Source organism: Orbicella faveolata, unplaced genomic scaffold (assembly GCF_042242905.1).
Source record: "Orbicella faveolata isolate gen_17 unplaced genomic scaffold, um_ofav_v1 contig_48, whole genome shotgun sequence".
NCBI classification, from domain to species: Eukaryota; Metazoa; Cnidaria; class Anthozoa; order Scleractinia; family Merulinidae; genus Orbicella; species Orbicella faveolata.
In genome coordinates, this window is record NW_028301578.1 from 4,015,001 (window position 1) to 4,022,614 (window position 7,614).

The window sequence follows — 7,614 nt, forward strand, 5'->3', positions numbered from 1 at the left end:
GATTACGTCAAATGGCTTTTTTCGTGTTCGCCAAAGTGGGCAAGGGCCGGTTTTCGAGTTATGTTGAAAGATTTTGAAATAAAAAAAGCTTTATCGGTAGTAGTTTGTTTCGTTATTATATAAAACAAATAGATTCCATGTTGCCGTGCGTCTGTTCAGTAATAGATCACAGAAGACGTCAAAATGTGGTAAGAACATCAGTGACACACTCGGTTATCGCCTCGTGTGCCACTTTTTTCCTCTTACCACATTTTGACGTCATCTGTGATCTATTACTGAACAGACGCACGGCAACATGGAATCTATTTGTTAAATATATATATGTATATATATATATATATATATATATATATATATATATATATATATATATATATATATATATATATATATCTGACCGGATTCGGAAAAACATAGCCATAGAATTTGACTTGTCACTGATAATCTTGCTACAATTCTGTCCCAGAGCTAGCTTTCCACGAGGCTTATCGTAGCTCAAATAGCAGCAAATAACTCTCCTGTATGCCTTTTGAAGCCAGGAAGACTAAATTCACCCTCTTTTCGTTGAATCATGGATTCTACAATTTAATTAAGAGCGCTTTTAACATGAAATTGGAGTCTAAATCAACACGAACGTACAGATATCAAAAGCGCGGCGGAGAGCCAATCTATTGCTTTCTAAAGGCCTGCATCGTCCTAAGTGGATTGAACAAGAGCTTCCTATATTGAGAATCGTTTGAAATTCAAACAAACTAGGCCATAGTTAGCAGTAAGCGAACACTCAACATGTTGTCGTTACGTCAATTATCGTCCGGAAGCCACGCAAATAAATTTCTTCCGCGCTAGCGAATCACAGACAGTTCTGATACTTAGCTAAGCCGAGAACGCCTAAAATTGGTAAAACAAGGAAATTCTACTCACGATCAGCGCTTGAACTCATGTTCTTCTCTCTCCTCGTGGCCATGTTTTGCTCGCAAATAGCAATGTCCTGGATGTACTTCAATTTTGTCGAGCGCGGAATGGCACATCCAGATTTCAACACATTTTTTTTTTCCTAAGTCTTTAGCTACATCAAAGTTAAAAGCAAATGACGCCAACAGCAGCTAGAAATGTCCAGTCCATTGCACGTCTAAGCCCTAAATCGATGTGGCTAAAGATTTTTGCTGTCTAAAGCAAGCACAACATTATTGCCACAGGGCAAACGGCCTTCTGTTACGGGACTAAATGTGACCCGTACAGTTTACACATCTCCTCAGGCCCGCCTCACGTACGATAATGGACGACGCTTACTAGATAATCGTTAGTCTTGGGCTTTCATTGGACTTAATGATGTCCTTCGGGCAGACTTCCTTTAGACAGCAAATACAGAACGCTAATCGGTCGCTCCTTGTCAGAGTCACCGCGCGAACTGAATTCAGACGAGTGTAGCCTGGGCTAAACTTAACGCAAATTGAAAAGAGGTTTTTTTTTGGGGGGAGGAGGGGGGGGGGGGGGCTGGTCGATAACTAATGAAAAAAAAACCTAAATAAATGGAACATGCGGCTGGGAGTTTCTACATTTCATGCTAGGTACGATTTACAAGCTGCTGTCATAGCGAAAGCAGAAAAAACAAACAAACAAACAAACAAGCAAACAAACAAAGAAATAAAAGAAAAACAAATAAATCAAATAATACCTGATTCAGTCTTTAATACCGTTTTCATAAATCGAGACATATATTTCGAGGGAACAAGACTGCATGACCAAGAAAGGTCGAAAAACGAGCGTGTCTAATTTCTGTCGATCTTTCTAAAGCATTTAGAGTCAAACTTGGGAATTCCCTGAGCAGTTTAGGACATTCTGTGCCCCCCCCCCCCCCCCAAAAAAAAAAAAAACCTCTTTTCAATTTGCGTTAAGTTTAGCCCAGGCTACACTCGTCTGAATTCAGTTCGCGCGGTGACTCTGACAAGGAGCGACCGATTAGCGTTCTGTATTTGCTGTCTAAAGGAAGTCTGCCCGAAGGACATCATTAAGTCCAATGAAAGCCCAAGACTAACGATTTGCTAGGAAGCGTCGTCCATTATCGTACGTGAGGCGGGCCTGAGGAGATGTGTAAACTGTACGGGTCACATTTAGTCCCGTAACAGAAGGCCGTTTGCCCTGTGGCAATAATGTTGTGCTTGCTTTAGACAGCAAAAATCTTTAGCCACATCAATTTAGGGCTTCGACGTGCAATGGACTGGACATTTCTAGCTGCTGTTGGCGTCATTTGCTTTTAACTTTGATGTAGCTAAAGACTTAGGAAAAAAAAAATGTGTTGAAATCTGGATGTGCCATTCCGCGCTCGACAAAATTGAAGTACATCCAGGACATTGCTATTTGCGAGCAAAACATGGCCACGAGGAGAGAGAAGAACATGAGTTCAAGCGCTGATCGTGAGTAGAATTTCCTTGTTTTACCAATTTTAGGCGTTCTCGGCTTAGCTAAGTATCAGAACTGTCTGTGATTCGCTAGCGCGGAAGAAATTTATTTGCGTGGCTTCCGGACGATAATTGACGTAACGACAACATGTTGAGTGTTCGCTTACTGCTAACTATGGCCTAGTTTGTTTGAATTTCAAACGATTCTCGATATAGGAAGCTCTTGTTCAGTCCACTTAGGACGATGCAGGCCTTTAGAAAGCAATAGATTGGCCCTCCGCCGCGCTTTTGATATCTGTACGTTCGTGTTGATTTAGACTCCAATTTCATGTTAAAAGAGACAGGAGAGTTATTTGCTGCTATTTGAGCTACGATAAGCCTCGTGGAAAGCTAGCTCTAGGACAGAGTTGTAGCAAGATTATCAGTGACAAGTCAAATTCTATGGCTATGTGTTTACGAATCCGGTCAGATATTGAAATGAAATGTCACGTAACGGCTACTTTTTGGCTGAAATATAGAGGTAAATAACCGATTCCACTTCTTACCATGCTCCTGTTAGCGTGGCTGGCTAATTTAACCCACAGTAAAGACATAGTGAGGTCATTTAGGTGAAATCGCGGAGGTTAAGCCTGTGTAAATTAGTGCCGCAGCGAACCAAATGATCAATGTAAGCTCTAATTTAGCTTTGTTTGGCTCGTTCGACTCATTTGCAGCGACTTCAAAGGCTTGTATAGCCATGGTATGGACTCTATTAAGAGTACACGAGGTAGATAGCACTCTCGGTACGACATGGCCATATTTATGTACATTTTCTAACCGATTTTCCAAAAACATACCCGCTATTTTGGTGCAAAGTCTTTAATACGGTTTTCATAAATTCAGACATATATTGGCACAGAATGTCCTAAACTGCTCAGGGATATCCCTAGTTTGATTCTAAATGCTTTAGAAAAATCGACAGAAATTAGACACGCTCGGTTTTCGACCTTTCTGAGTCATGCAGCCTTGTACCCTTGAAATAATTATTTCAACGGAACAAGACTGGATGACCCAGAAAGGTCGAAAAATGAGCGTGTCTAATTACTGTCGATCTTTCTAAAACATCAGGAGTCAAACTAAGGTATTCCGTGATCATTTAGGACATTCTGTGCCAATATATGAAAACCGCGTTAAGACTTTGCACCAAAATAACGGGCAGGATTATGGAAAACAGTCAGATGTATAGATGCCACTATATTCAGTATCAACCCCCCTTAGCGGTCTGTACTAAAATGTCCCTGCCAAATGAACTATCCAAATAATAGTATTTGTTATATGTCAGCTTGTTTTGTAAATATTAGTGTGAAAACCAGCGTGAGTAAGAAACAGACTCTGAAATCTAATTTGTTTTGTGAATGGGTTTTGAGCAAATCAAGAATGTTGATTATCTCTTGAGTGACAACTACAACCAGCTAACCAATTTAGGCCGCTAAAATATGACTAGTTTATAACAAGCAAGAGTAGTTCTAACGTAAACTCCGTTGAGAGCTTATTCACCCATGTTGCAAATTATCTCGTTGTTGTGATTTACCACCTAACCGTGTGTTGACTCCAGTTTTGCCTAGGTTGAAGTTTTTTGTTCCATCCAGTTACATTGAAAACCTAAACAACATTCATTAAATTTACCAAATTTCTATACTAGTATTTTGTACATGTTTGCTTAGAATTTAGAAATTTATATAGTTTTGAACCAATTTGTAAAAGTTTCTTAACTAATTTAAAACTGTCTGATAGAATTGTCTATTAATCTCAATCTTATTCGTAATTCGTATTTCACTCTGCATGTATATTTGTATCGAGCACTCCAACGGTTGTGTGCATACACGTTTATTTTTCGTTTAATTTCGTTGTTGAAATATTGGGAATCGTAGTTTGAATATTTCAAGCCAAGACAGAATTTTTTTCCAGCAAAGAAGTTATTAAAACAACGGAAATTAGAATTTGACTAAATTCGCCAACAAATAATTTTCAGTCCATTGAATTTTTTTCCACTCACAAATCGTTGTTAGGCTAGAATATGCTAGAAAGTGGATCCGACATAAAGTTCTGTATTTAAAACTCTATCCTGCAGAAACGTCCCCTGTAGCAAATTTTAATGTTGTTCCCCTTCAGGCTGTTTAAAGGAAAAAAAAAAAAAAGAAGTAAAATGAAAATTCTTACCCTTAATGCGAATGTCAAAGTTCCCAAATCTATTGCACAGACCTCGGTACGGCGAGAAATCTGCCGGCGTAAATATCACTAGAAGAATGAATAACCCAATTGCTATCTTGTTCATTGTTTCGCCTTAACAAGGTCACGATTTAATTTCACTAATGAGCATTCATTTTCTGCACTGCTTTAGTTTGACTTACACCCTGATCGAAATTACGTAGCATGAATTATACACATCATTTGTCAAAGTAAAAACAGAAATTTGAATTAAATCTTCTATTGTATTTAGAGAACGTTTTGTTTTGTAAAAATAGCAGGAATTATTTATGACTTTGGCTTCGTTCAAAAGTTATGAAACCAACGCTGCTGGAACTAATTCTGAAGAATAGTCACAAACGGCGCACTTTATTGATGCATTTGTTAGAAACACTACATTCCGCTTAGACCTCCTCCGAAGATTGTCAGGTCCGTCAGATTTGCATTTCTCAAAAAAACAAATAAACAAAACCAAAAAACAAAACAAAACAAACCAAAAACAAACAAACAAACAAACAAAAAAACAAAAAACAAAGAAAAACTAATAAATATTGTGGAACATTTTTTGGGGTTAGTCTTGAGTCATTATTCACGAAATTTTGAAAGTAGGATTCTTTCAAATAAATTACATAAACTTGAATCGTTAAAATCTTGGAGTAGTTTACTCTTGCATTGGATGTAGTAATGCTTTGGTCAGGCATAAAGGATACAGTAAGGATACTCCAGATGAAACAGTGCAAACAAAACAAGAAGAAACTGCATACTTGTATAGTCGTATACGAGAGTCAATGATGGGTTGGTTTACCTTCTAACCGGATGAGAATTGATTAAAGAGGAAAGGGGCACGAGAGCACGTGAAGAACGTCTACGAGAGTCACGCATACGACTGGAGTTGGACAAGAAAGTGGTGCGATTAATTTTAAGTGTTTTTAAGTCCTGGTCAAACGGCGTGACAACCGCCGCCAACTATCATGCACTGTCATCGACTATCACCATCATTCACTTTTAATTCCTTAATTGCCTAAAGCCACCACTTTTGTCTTGACCTTCACGCTGCTTGCTTTGAAAATAGACGCACGCCTGGCTTGCGTCACACCCTCCAGGGGCATGGGCCACCTACAAGAGTTCTCCAGAGGTCTCTGTCCTGGGCGTTCCTCTCGAGCTGACTGCAGCTCAGCCCCCAGTCTCCTGATGTCTGATTCATTTTTCCAACACCGCGAGTTCCGTGGTCGTCCACACTTCCTCTTGCTCTAAGGGTTCCGAGGCAGAGCTTGCCTCTTGATGCTGGTTAGGGGTTTGCGGAGTATGCGGCCTATCCATCTCCAACGTCTCTTCAAGATCTTGGCATCATCAGGCATCTGGTTGGTTCTTTGCCACAAATCACTGTTGGACGTCATTCGTCCCTGCAAATAAAATCTTCCAGGGTGGGGAAGTACAAAATCTGAACCACTCACGAAAATCTCGAATATTCTCGCTTGGGTGAGACACAGGGAACGCAAGACGAAATTTGGTCAGATTAGCATGCCACAAGAATTGACAGAGAGCGATCGGAAGAGAGAGTTTGGGGCGGGTTGCGGGCTCGGATTTTCTCTCCAACGGACGAACGTCAAGTTTCTGAGCTTTTGATGTTTGCAGTTTGTAGGTGTGTAATGTAGTAGAGGGATTAGTCATATGTCGTCTCAGTTGGAACAATGGCCGACACATTTTTTGTCGCAAGTTGGTAGTAGGTTGCCAGTCTCGACCGATTTCTCATTATGAGAATGAAACGAAAATTTTCTAGGAGCTTCTAGTGTGAAGTCTAGGCCAGACATTTACCAATTCTCAATTGCGGGTAAGCTTTTTTCTTTTTTTTTTTTTTTTTTTTTTTTTTTTTTTTTTTTTTTTTTAAATCAGAACTAGTCAATAGAAATCATGCTATGTTCAAAACGTTTGTTTATCACACTCGCTTAATATGGATATTTTTTTGGTCGTTTGCGGGGAAACAAGGATCAGCCACCTTCACCGTACCCAACTATTTCATGCTAAGGGGCGCATAAGGCCTCAAGAACAAGGATCAGTATCGTGAATTATTTTTACGTGAACCTTTAGTTCGAGAGTAGCACTTTAAGAAAATGGGCGGGCCCCACCGTTTTAACGGTCAAACTCTGACTTGAAGGTGGGGCTTTTTCTTTGATTTGTCAGATGTTCGCGCGAGTTGATGGTGTGATTTTTACCGGTTTCTACCCTCTTTTATCACGATAAGTGCATACTTTTATGGCTTGCTTTGTTCCCTTTATATCTTAATGTTTTCTTGTTAATTTGTTTTTGTAGAGGGTATGTCATCCGTTTGTTAATTGGCCGATGTTCAGAATTTTTGGATCCTGGATCGGATACCATCTCATGCATTTTCAGTGAATTTTCGCTATGATAATCATGATCATTGCCTGTCTTGAGTTGTTATCTCAAACAGAAATTTACTACTCTAGTTTACTCTTGGATGTTATTGTTCAATCATTTATGGCTGATTATTTTTGATGTTTTTGTTATTTTTAATTTTTTTCCCTTTTACATGGCCTTGCATTTACTGAGAACCCAGGAATGGACACTCGAAGCAAATACAAGTTACATCTGTCACCTAAGCACGAGGTGAAGAGAAATCTCTAACTGTCATGAGCTTGGACATTGATATTCGTATTGGCAATGTCTGAGGCAAATCATCAGTAGGCCATTTACATTAAAAACGTTCAAAGAAGTTGAGCATGACCAAATCGTGTTTATCACGTTGTCTACAAAATAGATACATACGGTACATTGGATTTGTAAGTTGCTATTTTGGAAGAGTCGTGGCGTATGAATCCTTTTTGATTTAGAAAATACAGCGAGTGAAATTCGATTATTCCAGCTTTACACAAGTTTTTAGTGACAAAAAATTGCTTTGTTTCGAATTATTTAACTCTTTTCTTCGTAGGTTTCACTTCTTAGCTCTCGTGGCGTTAAACGATAAAATAAC

The 7,614-nt window shown here is 39.1% G+C and overlaps 2 long non-coding RNA genes across 2 annotated transcripts in view; both read left to right on the forward strand.

The window, feature by feature from the left end:
* LOC149096043 (uncharacterized) overlaps positions 1 to 6,514 on the forward strand; it is a 110,336-nt gene extending 103,822 nt beyond the window's left edge. The window contains exon 2 of the long non-coding RNA XR_016204548.1: positions 6,462 to 6,514. This is a non-coding gene — a long non-coding RNA (uncharacterized LOC149096043). The remainder of the gene's footprint in view (positions 1 to 6,461) is intronic.
* The window catches only part of LOC149096035 (uncharacterized), a 263,969-nt gene that overhangs the window by 205,419 nt on the left and 50,936 nt on the right, over positions 1 to 7,614 (forward strand). The gene's annotated exons all lie outside the window — the stretch shown is intronic.